The sequence below is a fragment of the Amborella trichopoda genome, chromosome 13 (assembly GCF_054954075.1).
Source record: "Amborella trichopoda isolate Santa Cruz 75 chromosome 13, AtrichopodaSantaCruz75HAP2 v2.0, whole genome shotgun sequence".
Lineage (NCBI taxonomy): Eukaryota > Viridiplantae > Streptophyta > Magnoliopsida > Amborellales > Amborellaceae > Amborella > Amborella trichopoda.
Window position 1 is genome coordinate 49,819,490 of NC_142348.1, and position 11,921 is coordinate 49,831,410.

General features: G+C 31.8%; 2 long non-coding RNA genes across 2 annotated transcripts; one reads left to right on the top strand and one right to left on the bottom strand.

Moving 5' to 3' along the window:
• Positions 1 to 5,600: 5,600 nt before the first annotated feature.
• On the bottom strand, positions 5,601 to 10,545 carry LOC148779310 (uncharacterized). The gene is made up of 3 exons (XR_016048396.1): positions 10,454 to 10,545; positions 10,296 to 10,352; positions 5,601 to 5,934 (listed from the first exon to the last, which is right to left on the bottom strand). It is a non-coding gene; the product is annotated as an uncharacterized LOC148779310 (long non-coding RNA).
• A 561-nt stretch (positions 10,546 to 11,106) lies between these two features.
• Positions 11,107 to 11,621, top strand: LOC148779311 (uncharacterized). Its single transcript, XR_016048398.1, has 2 exons — positions 11,107 to 11,196; positions 11,318 to 11,621. It is a non-coding gene; the product is annotated as an uncharacterized LOC148779311 (long non-coding RNA).
• Positions 11,622 to 11,921: the final 300 nt, after the last annotated feature.

Below are 11,921 nucleotides of genomic sequence, written 5' to 3' on the forward strand. Positions count from 1 at the left end.
AAACATAGATGGAAGTCGTGAAAAATAAATGTTACCTATGGTTTGATTGAAGATGTGGCTCTGGAAAGAGTGAAATGACATAACAAGATTCATGTAGCCGACTCTAAATAGTTGGGTTAAAACTCAAATGATGTTGATAATTTTCATCTCTATTAGCTCATCTAACTTAGACCCATTGTCCGCCCCAATTAAGTCCAATTTAGTGGACTCCCACTTCGAGTTTTTGCTTCCATCTATTTTATAATCCGCACGTTATTATTCATCATGGTCTATAATAACCAGCTTAGATGCCTAACTTTTAGTAGGGAAAATCAAGTAGATCTCTAAATATATGAAAATCTTGAAAATGGATGGTCTAGATAATGTGTTGCAAGATATAATATTTCTAAGGCTAAAAATATTTTCTTTTTTTATATTTAAACATCTTGATGTCAAGATGATCAATTAGAGGAGATTTCAACATTCAAACAACCTTTTACAATAGATTTTTGATGTGCATCTTTATTTCTACATTTTAAGATTGTATAAACTTTTTCCATTACTAAAACATCTCTTTACTCAACTTTCTTAACATCCTTCCCCCAACAACTTTTTAAAACACTAAAAAACCCTAGTACTGGTTTTTTTTGCAACTATTTCCAATTCAAAAAAAATATTTTTTTTGGACCAAAATATCCCATCTGACTCATGTTTACGTTGACCATTTTTTCTTTTATTTTTTTGTGCCAGTCAGAAAAATGAGTTCATGTTGGTTCAGTGAAAAAAATATGTGGACCGACACAAAAAATGTGTTTCGCCGGCACTATGAAAATATGGGTATATGGCAGAAAGAGGGGTATTCTAGTCATAATTTATTTGACCACCGAAAAAAGTGCAAAAGAAAACAATATTTGTTTTTTTTTAGTATTTTAAAAAGTTGTCGGGGGATGATGTTAAAAAAGTTGAGTCGAGGGGGTTTTAACTTTTTCTTTTTATTACAACTTTTTTTTTAGCTTTTGTATAAGGTGTTAACCTTATGTTATTGAAGTAAGGTGCGCCTCAATTCTATGCTGAAAGTGCGGTTTTGTGCCATAAAGCCTCGCAATAATATAAAAATCTATTGTTATCCCCAATTATGAAATTTAAAGTTTAAAAAATTGTGACAAAAATCTATAAACACTTAAAAATCTTGAAAAATGAATGATCCATATAATATGTTAAAAAATGACCTATTTATAGGGCTATAAATCCTTTTTTTTTTTTTTCATGTTTATGAATCTCAATGTCAAGATTATTGAGTTGATAATCTTCCGGGAACAACCATTGGTGAGTTTTTTAGGTGCACCTTACCTATATAGTATAAGGTTGAGACCTTATATACACTTTTCCCTTCATTTAATAAGCAAAAATGACTAAAATAAGGGACAAAATTGCTCGTTAAAAAGGAAATGGATATATGAATCCAAAAATTAAAGTCTTGGTCGGTCCAAAGGGGACGGCAAAGGAGTATTTTCCATACTGTGGTCCTCCAAGGAATTAGTCTCATTGCTATAGCTGGACAATAGCAGGTTTTGGGGTTTACAAAACCACCTTCATTAAATGGTATATATATCACGAAATAACCTCATCGCATGAGATCTCGACGATGACGAACATGCCCTAAACGCGGCATTGTGGAATAGGTCGTCGCCGTCGCGGGCATTAACGCAAAGTTAGGAGGATTTTGAGGAGTGTTTCGTCATTTGACAAGATTTGGGAGTATTCTCGAAATTTATTGGAGCAGAAGGGAGTATTTTCGGTAACTAATGGCTTGTCGCATTTATTTGGCAGGCATTAGGCAGCTAGTGAGATCTTTACGCGGGAATTTCCATCTCGATGCATTCTCAGCCGTTGGATTCTTGAGCCTGCCGCTTCCCACGTGTCACTTGTGATTAAAGGCTTAGCCAAATGAGTAGATCTCTTTTGCTTGACACGTGACGGCCAACAAGACTTTATGAATGCATTTGAAAAAGGACGCGTGTGGCGTACTCCCGGGGGACCACAAGCACATCTACACAAAGGTGTGGTTTGTATAAGGTTGTAAGTTGTAACCCTAAACAACCAAATCAAGGGCATCTCTAAAATCTTTCTACAAATATAATTTTGGTGTCAAAAAAATCGTAAGATGGTTTGAAAATCCATTTTCATCTCTAATTACAAAATTTTAAATTTAATAAATAGTTCAAAACAAGTAGATCTATAAACACTTGAAAATATTAAAAATAGACGTTATACTATTTTAAGACTCAAAATCTTTTTTTTTTTTTTTGTAGTCACACATCTCAATATTGAGATGATCAATCAAAAGGTTTTTAAACATCCAAACAACATTTTATGAAGGATTTTTGACATGCACGTTTATTTCTACATTTTAAAATTGAAACTTTATATAAACTTTTTCTTTTACATAATTACACGAAAATTGTTGTAATTTGATTTCTTTTGGGTAGAAAATGATATAAGGAAATGCGATAGAATTGAAAAAGTACCGGATTTGTACAGTGAATTGGTGGGAACAATTAAATTTGGATACTACTTGAGGACTAGATAAATACTTGCATGGTTTCCTTAATAAAGCTGAGAACTATTCTTAATGTATCTATTAAATTCAATAGCAACAATAAGGAAGACCTACCCCCTTGTCAATGCCTCTCTCTCTCTCTCTCTCTCTCTCTCTCTCTATATATATATATATATATATATATATATATATATATATATATATATATATATATATATATATATATATATATATGGAAAACACTACGCAACGGCTATAGGCGAAAATGAACAGTGAAAACACTACGCAACGGCTATAGGCGAAAATGAACACTGATTTCGTCCACCCCCATCACCGTTCAAAGTTCATCGTGCGGTCACGATTGTTTGGTAGTGTTTCATTTGTCATTTTTTTTCTACGAATCGGAATGATATGAAATTTGGAGCACATATTCATAAAACATAAGAAAATCTTTGAAAATTATAAAAAAAATATTTTACATGAACAAATTGTCCAAAATACCTCCAAAACATTTTGGAGATATTTTGGTTAATTTATTTTTTACGGATTTTTTTTTATATTTTTATTAAATACACCTCAATAAGATATACATACCCACTAAATTTCAGGTCCTTCCGATTTTTAGAAAAAAAAATGAAAAGTAAAATACTACCAGATAATCGTGATCGCGCGATAAAATTTGAACGGTAATGAGGATAGGTGAAATCACTATTCATTTTCGCCTATAGGCGTTGAAAAGACTTTTCATATATATATATATATATATAAGAATTCAATATGGGCCGTTGGGCTCATATGTTCATATGAGCTAGTGGGTTAACCCCAACTTTTTTCATATATATAGGAATTCAATATACGCTGTTGGGCTTATATGTTCATATGAGCTAGTGGGTTAACCCAGCTTTTTTCTTATATATATATATATATATATAGTGAGACTATTTACCTTTTGTTCAAAGTGGTCACAATTGATCTTGACCATTAGATGAGCAATTAGGTGGTTGCATTTATTTCATTAACCAACTTCAAAGTTCAAAATAAATTTTTTCAAACTTTGTGATATCCAAATTAAGATTTCACATCAGATGGTTATAAGTAATTGTGACCTTCATATATATATATATATATATATATATATATATATATATATATATATATATATATATATATATATATCTATATATATATATATATATATATATATATGGTGCAGTTCGCATGCGAATGCGTCTGTAGGTGTATAGGTAAGGTGCACCTTCAAATTTTATCATGGCATATAATTTTGATGTAAAATGTTCTTAGGATTATCTCAAAATCTATTTTTATATCTAATTATAAAATTTTAAATTAAAAAAATGGTTAAAATCAAGTAGATTTATAAACATATAAACATCTTGAAAATGGATGGTGTAGATAATATGTTGTAAAATGCACTATTTCTAAGACTTAAAATATTTTTATTTTCATAGTCATACATCTCGATATCAAGATAATCAATCAAAGGGTTTTTCAACATTAAAACTACATTTTTCGATGGATTTTGAGGGGCAACCGTAGTTCTACATTATAAGGTATATAAACTTTTTCCATATATATATATATATATATATATATATATATATATAAGATACTACAAAACGCTTATAGGAAAAAATGAACAGTGATTTCGCCTACCCTCATCACCATCCAAACTTCATCGCACAGTCATAGTTGTCTGATAGTGTTTTAATTTTTTTTTTTTACTTATTAGAATGATTTGAAATATGGAACGTGTGTACATATTCGTGAGGCACACCTAATAAAAATATAAAAAAAATAATTAATATAATATAGATTGATCAAAATACCCCCATATATATATATATATATATATATATATATATATATATATATATATATATATATATATATATATATATATATATGAAATGCTAGCGTAGGCCTACTAGCCTACAGCTACACATAGGTTCAACGGTCCAGATTCAATCTAAGCTGATCTGATGACACGACCTCATTTCATATTTGAAAAATATTGTTTCTATGTTGGAAAACCCTCCAATTGATTATCTCAACCTCATGATTTATAATTAAAAAATGGAAGAAAATATACCTCCACACGCAAAAACAAATGGAAAAATATGGAAAGGTCCCTATTTTTTCAAGCGTTATGTACAGGTACATCCCCCATGCCTTTTTTATTTTTATTTTCTTTTTTATTTGCCCTCTATTTGATGTTACCAACATAGGGCCGCTTTTAATTTTTTTAATAAAATTTTTTCTCAAAAATAGAGTCGGACTTATATTTTAAGTCACTTACCTAACCATATACATTTTCCCTATATCCCCATCTCCCAACCATTTAATCTGAATGGATAGCTGGGATGGCTTTGGCCATAATGTCACAATTGAGCCACTGACCATTTGATCTAAATTTGACGTCTCAGAGTTTTTTATTTTCCAGTTTTTTTTTTCTACAAATCTCATGGACATGAAGTTTGGTTTGTGTCACCATCTCAATGGGGTTCACCTAAAAAGTTATTAATTTTTTGTAAAAAATAAATTTACTAAAATACCTTTAAATCTTTTAAGGGCATTTTGATCATTTTATTCTGTCATGAATATTTTTATGTTTTTTCGTAAGTGCGAGTTGTATAGAGGATTCAACGCCCCAAATTTGGTATCAATATCATTTCTAGAAAAAACAAAAATCAAGGTGTTTGGGAAAGACATTACAATTGTGATCATTTCATTCGTTCATCTAGTTCTGGGGGATGGGAGATGTAGGAAAAATATATATGGGTGGGGAAATATAATAAGTTTTCCTTCGACAAAATAACCTCCTCAACTAAGCGAACAAGTTTGAAAGAAAAAAAATCCGTGGTTGTGCCATGTAAAATAACATCGTCATCTAAGGAGATCACAATTATTGTGAAAGGGCCCTCTACCCGACCTAAAAATGAAACTCAAGACATCATATTGTGGTACCGACCATCCTGAGGAGGTTAATCCTAAATAGGGTTTTGTCCAAGAGAATAAATAGTCAATATACTCCCACTGTAGATGCCATAAAGATAAAAACCATTGGAAACACTTACTATTATGGAAATTTGCCAGCCCTACTTGTGGCAATATTGTATATAAAATTAGTTATTCCATGATGCCATAAAAATATAAACACCATAGGAAAAATTTGTTTATTTTAGGTATTTGTGTTTCCTACTTGGCCATGGTACCGCAATCCCCTAAACATTTCTCTTTAGTAGGGTAGCAGCTATCATCAATGTTGCAATGCTAACGGCAGCGATCTCCATATGGGGCACATATTATGGGCTTTATCCCTTCATCAACACGTTGAATCTCTCCATCAACGGCTCGGGACCAGCCCAGCTTCACTTCTGCCAAAACCAAACAGCACAAAAAGACACATGTATGTCAAGGAATTTTTTTTTTTGAAAAAACGGAAAAGATAATAAAAGTTGAAGAATAATTATTTAGTGCATATTGACTTCATTTAAAAAAAAAAGGGGAAATTTATTAAAAGAAATTTAATTATCAACTATACACATTTTCGACTATTCAAGAGTTTTGGACGACAGCACGGACGAAAATCCCCTCTTATGCACGCCTTTCACAATATTAAAGGAAGGGGTGGGGAAACTCATTTTGAGAAAGTGCTCATGTGTGTCCAAAAAAAAAACGAAATTAGCTTATTCCAACAAACATTTCATTTGCACATCATATTTTATAATCAATCTAACAAAAAAAAAAATTTGAAATAAATAAATAAAAGGAAAATTATCATAAATATACCTTAGTTTTCACCTAATTGAAAAAAAAAAACCTTAAACTTTCATAAACTTCATCTACATCATTTTTCCTCAATTTTGGTTTTTTTTTTTTTATGAAAATAGTTTCACGGTAGTCGTACTACGGTAATAACCACCACATTACATTACTTAAAGTAATGTAATGATATATCCTTCACTGTAATATGACTACTTTGAAGGATATTTTTATAAAAAAAAAATGTCAACTTGAGAAATAAAAAAATGTGTGGACGAGGTTTATGAAAATTGAGAGGTTTTTTTTTTCAATTAGACAAAAATTAAAGTATACTTTTTTATAATTTCCCGTAATAAAAATCTAAGTACAGCATTTATTCATGAAAAAGGGAAATTGTTAATAAACTTGAGCTCTACAAAAATGCATCGAAGAGTTAAAAGGTACCAGGAGAAAGAACGAGAAGACTAACAAGTAGCCAAAGAGAGAGGAAAGCGAAAGAGAGACATGGCCTTTAGGGTATACTAAAAGTTTGAGATACGAGTACAAGTTTTTCATGGGGATCAATATATATTTTGGCACCAGCTTAGATTAGCAAGTTATGAAAAAGTAAAAGATCTAGCTTGCTAAATCCTAAATGTAAAAAAATTGCCAGTTGTAAAGTGTAAAAGATTTAGAAAGTTATAAAGTTCAAAAGATTTGCATGGTAATAAAAGGATAATATTAAGTTTAAAAGATTTGCAAGTCATAAAAAATAAAATATTAGCAAGTCATCTAACATTTGAAACTTATAAAACAAAAAATTATTGAGTTATATGTAGTAAAAGATTTGCATCGTATAAAATCAAGTAATAATAAAACTATTTATTTTTGGTAGAAGGTGGTTACAATCAATCTTGGCCATTAGATGAATGGTTTCATTGTATACAATCCCCAAATTTAAAAGACTTGCAAGTTATAAAAAATAAAATTGAAGAAAAAAAAATTGACTAGTTACAATAATTTTGGAGGAAATCTTAGTAATTAATTGAATATATATCTGTGCCCCCTCCTAAAAAGGGCATGACAGGCTTGCAAGCGTTGTATCACATTCATCATTATTATTATTATTATTATTTTCATTGAATAACTTTGTAGAATTTGCCTTAAAAAAAAAAAAAAAAAAAAAGGAACTTTTCTAAATTTTGCTTGTCTAATTATAGGTTTAACGGGTCTTACACACGGTCAGTGATAATTGGTAAGTGTTGAGCAATAATCCAATACAACGGTTGTATCATAGTATAATGCAACGACGCTTCTAGAAAACCAGGTTCATGGTATTTGTATGACCTCAATTTTGCACACACTCTCTTCATCTCAATAATCAATCCCAAAAAAAAAAAAAATCAATTTGAATTCTAGATATGGTCAAAATGAGTCCCCTCCAAAAACGAATCTAAACCATTCATTTTGTGAATTTCAAGATCTTAGCCTTTATAAACTCAAAATCATTTTTTTATTTTTTAACATTGTTCATCTAATGATAATAAATCCATCCAAAAAATTGGAAATGAAAAAAATCTTTCTAAAGCGTAGATCTAAGCATCTCACCAAAATGATTGGCTTATGTTAATTGGGCGAAAAAAATATTTTCTAGATTATGCTTTCAAATTTTTCTTTTTTTGTGATTGTTCATTAGAATGAAAATAGTATATATTTCAAATTTTAGATCAAACAAATAACCATAAAATAATTTTTTAAAATTGTTGCATCATATAACTGTACAACAGTTGCATGGAATTATTACCCGATAAGTGTTATTTCACTAGGTCTGTATCAGTTCAGAAAGAAGTAATAAAAAGTTCACTAGAAAAAATGGACATAAAACGATCACTCAAAGGAAATACTGACATCGACTTGTTTCATGCATTTGGTGTCAACTCTAAAAAGTTTTTGCTTTTTAAGTCATTTACGTAGAGTACTAAAAACAATAACGATACGAATTTAAATTAAATTAGACGATTTTTGTTAAAAAAAATAATATTAATATTAACTAAAGCTAATGCTTAGGGCGGTACAACGAGTTGTATTGAAATGCTTGTCAGAAGTTGAAGTGTCAACTCTTGAACGTTTAGATTTTTCGTTGTTCAACAATTGAAAAATAAAATAAAATCGTTTTTTTTTTTATTTTTATTGTGACATGAAAAAAATGGAAATGATGATAATAATAGAAACAATTCGGTAGAGCCCTAATAATGGAAACTATAATATGTATGTAAATTTTTTTACATATAATACTAATAAAAATAGGGAAAAATTTATATAGAGCCGAAGCTCTAAACAATCAAATTAGAGCCCACCTAATTTCACTAGAAAAGGTTGTTTGATGCTCAAATATCTTCAAATTGATCATCTTGACATCAAGATGTATAGACATGAGAAAAAAATGGATTTCAAGTTTTGGAAATAGTGAGTTGTAATGCATTTTTGGACCGTCAATTTTCAAGATTTTCAAGTTTATATAGATCTGTCGATCTACACTAATTTTGAAGCTTTAAACTTAATAAATGAATATAAAAATATATTTTAAGACTATCACAAAGATTTTCAATATTGAAACCACATTTCTCGATACTATTTGAAGGTAGGCTCTAATTTGATTGTCTAGAGCCTAGGTTCTATACAAACCACACCCATAAAAATAACTCTACATACTTAAAACAGAATTGTGCCTACGTGTGAATAAAGTATTGTATCTAAGGGTATGTGTTTATCCCACGTGTGCCACCAAAAGGTTGGTGTTCTATATAAGTTGGGGTAGTATTGAATATTGATATAAGACGTCATAGGTTCACCTAATAGCACGTATAAACATATAAAATATCATTTGATTTTATGTTGCCTCATGTGTCAATCAGCTAAAAATTCTATTTCTAACTTTTTAAATCTAAAATTTAACTTTTTTATTTTAAATAGGGAAAAGTTTATATAGAGCCGAGGCTATATACAATCAAATTAAAGCCTGCCTCAAAAATTTCACTAGAAGATGATTGATGCTCAAATATCTTCAAATTCATCATCTCGATATCAAAGTCAATGTTTTGGAAATAGCGTATTTTGTAACATATTTTTGGACCATCGACTTTTAAGATTTTCAAGTTTTCATAAATATATCGATCTACATTATTTTTGAAGCTTTAAAATTTATAAATAAAGATGAAAATATATTTTAAGGCTATCACAAAGATTTCCAATATTGAAACCACATTACTCAAAACTATTTGAAGGTAGGCTCTAATTTGATTGTTTAGAGTTTAGGCTCTATACAAACCGCACCCATTTAAAACCCACCTTCACATAAACCCTACCGTGCTTGTTAGTGATGAAATCATCAAAGAACGGAAAAAGAGAATACTTTCAGAAGGGATAGTCACATTTAAGAATGACTTGGGTGAGATTGGTGCTTTGCAAAAGTGGGTGAACAATTATTCCTGGTCATTGTTGATCGTCGATCCCCGAAGGTAAGCTTATATGTTTTTTTGGATCCTGTGAAGAAGCTAATAAAGTTGTTTTACAACATTTTTGAAAGTATAGAGGTTTGGATCTTGTGGCAGAAAAGTAGGTCCCTTCATTAGAGACCTCTTTGATCAAACCAAGATCTGCTTGGTTTTCTGTATCTAATCATAGCATGGTCAACAACTGTTTTTAGAGAAGTGGCTAATCTGTGTGGTGGCCTGATCAAAATAGATTGGAACCCGACAAACTACCAGTCTCTTGTCTTTTTGGTGAGGTTTGGATCATCCAAAAGATGGTATCCTGATGCTAAGGGGCTTTGATTTTAAACTAGGGATCCGTGTTCTTAATGGAAGTATTGGTGTCCGACTCAGATTTCTAGGCAAGATTACAAAGAGAGAAGTAGAAGAGATGATGAGCCAGTACTTTCAGATTCCTACAGCAACAATGGAGTGGTGCAGAGAGAGAGAGAGAGAGAAACGACCTGACCAACGTAGATCTCGAAACTCATGGAAATCCAACGGTCAATCTAGCGCCAGGTCTACACTCCAAGGAAAACGGATCATGAGAAAATGGGTGGTAACAAAAATTTGAATTCAAAATCGAAAACTGTGCACGTCCCTTGCCGCAATAGATACACACCTCTTGAGGAAGCATCCTTTGGCCTCGTGTATGGATGTATGTATCTTCTTCAAAGAGTTTCTCGAGTAAAACATCTCCTCCCACATCTTGCACCACTTTCTTTTCTCTCTCGACACCGTACCGCCATTGCTGCTTCCTCATTGAAGCTTGGCTATATCAAAGAGAGAAAGCAAAACGAGAAGGAAGAAGAGACTTTTTACAAAAAGGGATGTTGATTGGAGAACAGAAGAAAGGTAAAAACTTAGAGCTTCCGGTAATGGTTTTTTACGTCGAAGAAAATCCAGAGGATGAGGCGGCTATCCCTACTCATAGGGAAGAATTTTGGGTGTAGAGAATGCCTAAAAGAGAATACTTGTGTTAGGAAGAAAACGAGATCACCGGTAAACCAGGAAGTGTTTTTACCTCGTGGTTCCTCCTATTGCCATGCATTTTTCGAGAGACGCTGGGGAAGATGATCCCCTCCCTAACAAAAGATTTTGCTGAACCTACTGAAGAGTTTCCCAATGTAGACCTTTTCGATAATAATGATAAGGAGATGGCCCTCGTAATTCATCCTTTTCGATACCATGCAAGTTAATTACGGTGAATCCTTAGACAACATCACGGATGCATTGAAACTGAAGAATAAGAAAGAAATTGAAGATAGGTTGTGTTGTAGCAAGGGGAAGAAGACCATAAAGAAAGGCCATGTTCAAACGGAGCTCGATAATCTAGTAACCATCATTGACTATGACAGAGGGGAGGTAAGCTCTAGACTTCGTGCACACTCTCTGCCAGTGGGTTTATGTATTTGCTGATTAATTTAAGATTGACAAACGTAGAGAGGGCTACCCGACATAATGAAATCTTGTGTTGGAATGTCAGGGGTCTCAACATCGCTTCTTTTGTTGCTTCAGGAAAACTAAGTTGGAGGCCCCGAATATTACTTTTGTTTGTTTGGTTTGAGGTAATAAACCAATGGAATTTTTGCGTGTGGATGCTTCAAGTTTGTCAGGTGGCATATGGTTGCTTTGGGATCTATCTTTTTAGGTAGCCTCTCGGCATATTATTTTTTAAAGACATATTTCCGTTGTCTTTCAAGGACCATTGGATAATTTTTTTTTGGTGTTTAACAGTGGTTTATGGCCCTAATAGATCAGTTGAAAGAGGTGCTTTTTTTTTTTATGAATTTTCTGTTGTTTTTGGCACCTTCAATTTGCCGTGGTGTGTTTGTGGATATTTTAACATCATACGGTGGCCTAGTGAATCTTCTTCCAATCCTTGTATATCTCCTTGTATGCGTCTCATTGAATCATTTATTCAGCAGCATGAGTTGATTGTTATTCCTTCAATCGGAACTAATTTCACTTGGTCTAATCACAATTTGAATGACCCTGTGCTTACGAGGCTGGATAGATTTTTATTTACTTATGAGTTTATTCATTTCTTTTCAAAATTGGGGTGTTAAGGCCCTGCCCAAAATTGCCTC